Source organism: Hypanus sabinus, chromosome 26 (assembly GCF_030144855.1).
Source record: "Hypanus sabinus isolate sHypSab1 chromosome 26, sHypSab1.hap1, whole genome shotgun sequence".
NCBI classification, from domain to species: domain Eukaryota; kingdom Metazoa; phylum Chordata; class Chondrichthyes; order Myliobatiformes; family Dasyatidae; genus Hypanus; species Hypanus sabinus.
The window spans coordinates 14,608,692-14,614,691 of record NC_082731.1 but is presented as its reverse complement, the minus strand read 5'-3'; the positions used below and the strand labels follow the sequence as shown (position 1 = coordinate 14,614,691).

The 6,000-nt window shown below is 51.2% G+C and overlaps 1 protein-coding gene across 1 annotated transcript in view; it reads left to right on the top strand.

The window, feature by feature from the left end:
* The first annotated feature begins 3,685 nt into the window (after nucleotides 1-3,685).
* LOC132381667 (gastrula zinc finger protein XlCGF57.1-like) overlaps nucleotides 3,686-6,000 on the top strand; it is a 79,011-nt gene continuing 76,696 nt past the window's right edge. Inside the window, exons 1-2 of the mRNA XM_059951271.1 lie at nucleotides 3,686-3,802; nucleotides 4,592-4,812. The gene's annotated coding sequence lies outside the window, so the exon portion shown is untranslated. The remainder of the gene's footprint in view (nucleotides 3,803-4,591; nucleotides 4,813-6,000) is intronic.

Below are 6,000 nucleotides of genomic sequence, written 5' to 3'. Positions count from 1 at the left end.
CACTGTCCTCTCTAACACTGACCGCTCTAACACTGACCGCTCTAACACTGACCGCTCTAACACTGTCCGCTCTAACACTGACCGCTCTAACACTGACCGCTCTAACTCTGACCGCTCTAACACTGACCGCTCTAACACTGACCGCTCTAACACTGACCGCTCTGACACTGACCGCTCTAACACTGACCGCTCTAACTCTGTCCGCTCTAACACTGTCCGCTCTAACACTGTCCGCTCTAACACTGTCCGTTCTAACACTGACTGCTCTAACACTGACCGCTCTAACACTGACCGCTCTAACACTGTCCGCTCTAACACTGACCACTCTAACACTGACCGCTCTAACTCTGTCCGCTCTAACACTGTCCGCTCAACAATGTCCGCTCTAACACTGTCCGCTCTAACACTGTCCGCTCTAACACTGTCCGCTCTAGCACTGTCCGCTCTAGCACTGTCCGCTCTAACACTGTCTGCTCTAACACTGACCGCTCTAACACTGACCACTCTAACACTGTCCGTTCTAACACTGACCGCTCTAACTCTGTCCGCTCTAACACTGTCCGCTCTAACACTGTCCGCTCTAACACTGTCCGCTCTAACACTGACCGCTCTAACACTGACCGCTCTAACACTGTCCGCTCTAACACTGACCGCTCTAACACTGTCCACTCTAACACTGTCCGCTCTAACACTGTCCGCTCTAGCACTGTCCGCTCTAGCACTGACCGCTCTAACACTGTCCGCTCTAACACTGACCGCTCTAACACTGTCCGCTCTAACACTGACCGCTCTAACGCTGACCGCTCTAACGCTGACCGCTCTAACACTGTCCGCTCTAACGCTGTCCGCTCTAACGCTGTCCGCTCTAACGCTGTCCGCTCTAACACTGACCGCTCTAACACTGTCCGCTCTAACACTGTCCGCTCTAACACTGTCCGCTCTAACACTGACCGCTCTAACACTGTCCGCTCTAACACTGACCGCTCTAACACTGACCGCTCTAACACTGACCGCTCTAACACTGACCGCTCTAACACTGACCGCTCTAACACTGTCCGTTCTAACACTGTCCTCTCTAACACTGTCCGCTCTAACACTGACCGTTCTAACACTGTCTGCTCTAACACTGACCGCTCTAACACTGACCGCTCTAACACTGTCCGCTCTAACACTGTCCGCTCCGCTCAAACCCTGCTTCTTTTTTCTGGCCCTTGCTAATCACCCCAAGCAATCTCCCAGTCCACTTACAACTCCTGACAGGCTCCGCTTGCCTTTTAAATCGTGTGTAAACTGGTGTGTAAAGTCCGCCAGGAATTTTCTCCAGCTCACTCTGTGACCTCCCACTCTGTTGTGGGAATGCTATGTTGATGTTGGAAGCATGGAGACACTTGGCCCCATGGCCCCCAGCGCCTTCGTGAACTGTGTTCTCCAATGACGGGATTCTCTGTATGTTTTGATGTACAGTATATGTCACAAATAACAGGAAAAGCTAATATTGCATTTTGATGTGTTGAGTGAAACGGGAGCTCGTGGGGAAAAACCGCACAGTCAAAGGGACAACATACAAAGCTCCACATAGACAGTGTAGGCTGTTGGGATTGAACTGGTGACTGGAGCTGCGGAGATTTGGGAAAGTAAACAGAAGAAAAAAAAAACAAGATTGTTTTTAAATTGAAGGGAGGTGGGGAAGAGTTGGGCGGGACAGAGAGGAGCGAGCCCAGGAGGATTGCCCTGGTGATAAGCTGGTCGATCGATTTCCAGTGTGAAAACAGATGAAGGGACATGTTAAACCTGTGAACTGCAGGCCGGAGCTGTTGTTGAAATTAGGAAATGCAGTCACCCCGCCAGCAGAGACCTTCCCCTTGTCCTGTACGGAACGGACTAGAAGGGCCGAGATGTCTGTTTCTGCGCTGTAATTGTTATGTGTACGTGCCCCATCCCTCCCCTGCGCTCACTGCAACTTGAAACCAGACCATCGCCTCGCTGTCTTGGCTGATTCCCTCCGTCCACAGATGCTCCCTGAGCGGTTGAGGGAAAATTCACAGGGGCCCAGCTGCAGAAGAAGAGGAAGAGATCGGGGAGGGGATTGGGGGGACTCTCTCTCGAACTATCCCAGGATGGTGGGACTGGAGCTGGTTCGGTCCTCATTCTTACCTGCTGCCTGAAAAAATGGAGTCACCAGATGCATCAGTTTCTGAGTATCACTGGCAAAGAAATGTCTCTATGATCTCTCGGCAGGGATTACAGTCGTTCCTATGACCAGCACGACAGTGAGACTCAGGAGCACCGAGTGTGGAAAGAACTACAATCATTGAGACAGCCAGAGAGGCAATCACAGCAGCCACAAACAAAGGCAAATGGGACGAGAACGGGAATGATTCAGAAGAGAGGAGACTGGGGATGAAATCACTGAGATTCGAGCTGTGAGACAAGTTCTCGAGGTATATGGATCGGTGTGCTAGTGGATCTACTTGGAAAAAGAAAGGCAAAGGATACATTTTTAAGGAGATTACAGGCGAACAACACAGAGCAATTTTGACACTCACAGGGCCTTGAAGTGCTGGGCCTTGTGGGGACTTGTTCAGGATTCTGAAGAACCATTCTGTTTGTGACAATAGTCCAGGCCAGTCTCTTTTGAATTGGCCCAGTTAGCTCAAACCATGAACAAGTCACTAAGCAGAGTTCGAGAGCTGTAAAGTAATGTTGCAACTTTAAAAAAAAGGAATCCTGGCTAGACCACACTTGCAGTATTGTGTTCAATTCTGGTCACTTCATTATAGGAAGGATGTGGAAGCTTTAGAAGTTGCTGATGAGGTTTACCAGGATGCTGCCTGGATTAGAGGGCATGCCTGAAGAAGACAGGTTAAGTGAGCTGGGGTGTTTCTCTCCGGAGAGAAGGAGGATGAGAGGTGAGTTGATACAAGTGTATAAAACAAGAGGCACAATCAGGTGGGTAGCCAGGGACTTTTTCCCAGGTAGAAGTAACTAATACAAGCATCATTTTAAGGTAATTGAAGAAAAATATAAAGGGATGTGAGAGGCAGGTATCTTCACACAGAGAGTGGTTAGTACATGATTGCCCACCCAAGGGTGGTTATAGCGACAGGTATTCAGATGCATCACTGGCACTTATGAAACTCTTAGAAAGGCAGGTGGATTATAGAAACAATGGAGGGCCATGTAGAATGTTAGCGTTAGACTGATCTTAATGTAGGTTAAAAGGTCAGCACAACATCAGGAGCCAAAGGGCCTTACTTTTTAATGCTCTATGTTTTCAACTCCTGAAACTGAGAACCTGCTCTCAGCTGGGCGCAGAAGATCCGGTATTACTTTGAGGACTAATTGTGAAGATCTCTAGACCCTGATCAATAGTGGTCCTTCATTCAACATGACAGAAACGATGGTCCGGTTGGGAACATGTTTCCGTATGTGGAAGACTATTGTGTGTAAATTGGTTTCAGAACTTTCAACATTATGATAACACCTACAATTCAAAGCTGTTTTTCCAGCTGCAAAACAGGTTCGGGGCGACCTGAGGTCGTGAAAAGGTGATATTCAAGGGAAGCATTGAAAAAAAAACGCTTCCATGGCGTCGGAATGAGACCATAAGCCCCCGCGCCGCAGATAATGTCCTATTGATCCAATGGGAGCCCAATGCGCAGCCGCCGGAAGCTGGGGCGCGTTCCGCGCATGCGCGGCGCAGCCTGCGGAGGCCGGGCTGTGAAACTCGTTGACCGGCTGCGAGCTCCGGACACGCCGCGGGTCCTCCTGCTGGAGTACCGGCCCGAGTCGGTCTGGGATGGTGAGCCCGTCCCGTCGGTTAGTCCGGGTTTGGCGGGGAGTGCGGTAAAATGGATTCATTTGAATATTCAGCGTTCTTCCACGGGGTACAGAAGCGAGGATGGGGCTTGCAACGAGGAATCAGTCAGAACGCCCGGTCAAGTTTGCAGACTGACCTGGTTTAAAGCGAATAAAATGCGGAAATGGTGAACGCGCAGCCCAACTACAACCCCCATGCGCTTTGCTTAGGCCCTTTGGCATTCCCAAGTCAAGGACGAGTTTGCTGGCGCACCGCACAGGTGCGGAGAGAAGGATTAACTTTCAGCAGCCTGGCAAACACGGAGCAGCCGCTGCGAGAACTTCCGAAGTTAAACACGAAGCAGACGGTCCCCGAGTATAGAATTCCCCGCACCAGCCTGACGGTCCACAGCCTCTCCCCCGCTGCCAGTTAGGTAGGGGCCAAGAGCAAATTACCGGACCAGCACCAGAAGCTGGGTGAGACTAGAGGTAGGCCAAGAGGGAAGGGTGAACTATTTCAGGGGAACGTCTTCGCTCAGAGGTTGGTGAGAGCGTGGAAGTGGTGGGCGTGAGGCCGATTCCAACACGTAAGAGCAGTTCGGATGGGAGGGGGGTGGGGGTCCTGGGACGAGGCAGAATAAAAGTTCAACATGGAGTAGATGGGCCAAACGGCCTGTTTCTGTGCTGTGGTGTTCTATAATACACCTGATTCTGAATCTCTAATAGTGCTTCTCTCCCCCTCCCATTGGCCCATTGGCGCTGCCTACTTTCGGGAATTTTGTTTTGATTTCAGGTTTTTAAATCGAAGCAAGAGGGGGAGAGTGAAGAAGTAAAGGCAACTCGGAGAGAAGTCATTTTTTACTGCTGGGGGAAAGAGGCTAGAGACTGTGCAGGCGCGTGACGCAGAGCGCCAAAGGTTTAAAACAAGACTGCCATATCCAGCGGGCAGCGGAGTGAGAGCGAGCGGAGTGCGACGGCTTCGGCGTCAACAGGCAGAGGCGAGGGTCGGTTCCGGTAAGTTTTGTTTTGTTTGTTTAGAGTAGAGAGAATGCTAGGCAAGATGTTGGAATGCTCCTCTTGCAGGATGTGGGTAGTCAGGGAGACCGGACAATGACACCTGCAGAAGGTGCATCCAGCTGCAGCTCCTAACAAACTGCGTTAGGGAACTGGAGCAGGAGCTGGATGACCTCCGGATCATTCGGGAGAACGAGCAGTTTATAGATAGTAGCTACAGGGAGGCAGTTACGCCAAAGGAGCAGCACACAGGGAATTGGGTTACCGTCAGGCGAGGGAAGGGGAAAGGGCAGGCAGAGCAGGGCTCCCCCCAACAAGTATACCGATTTGGATACTGTCAGCGGGGGGGGGGGGAGAGGATGGCTTACCTGGAACAAGCTGCGGCAGTGCAGAAGGGAGGGGGGAAGAAGAGGAGAGCGGTAGTGATAGGGGACTCCATAGTCAGGGGTACAGACAGGAGATTCTGTGGTTGTGACAGAGACTCCCGGATGGTTTGTTGCCTCCCAGGTGCCAGGGTCAGGGATGTCTCTGATCGCGTGCACAGCATTCTGAAGTGGGAGGGTGAGCAGCCAGATGTCGTGGTACACATCGGTACCAATGACGTAGGAAGAAAGAGTGAGGAGGTCCTGAAGAGTGAGTGTAGAGAGCTTGGTAGGAAATTAAAAAGCGGGACCTCGAGAGTGGTAATCTCAGGATTGCTGCCTGTGCCACGTGCCAGTGAGGGTAAGGGTAGGATGCTCTGGCAGATGAACACGTGGCTGAAAAACTGGTGTAGGGGGCAGGGTTTCAGATTTCAGGATCATTCGAGCCTCTTCTGGGGCAGGTGAGACATGTACAAGAGAGACGGGTAACACCTGAACGACAAGGGGACCAATATCCTTTCAGGGAAGTTTGTTAGTGCCATGGGGGGGGGTTAAACTAGATTTGCAGGGGGGTGGGAACCAGAGTGCCAGACTGGCAGATGGTGGAGCGGGGGTGAAAATAAATGATGTTAAAGGTTCATGCAAAGTCACAAATAGAAGGGTTGTGTGTGGTGGTAATAATCTATTGAGGTGTGTCTATTTCAATGCGAGGAATATTGTGGGGAAGGCTGGCGAGCTGAGGGCGTGGATTGGCACACGGAATTATGACATTGTAGCCATTAGTGAAACTTGGCTACAGGAGGGGCAGGACTGGCAGCTCAATGTT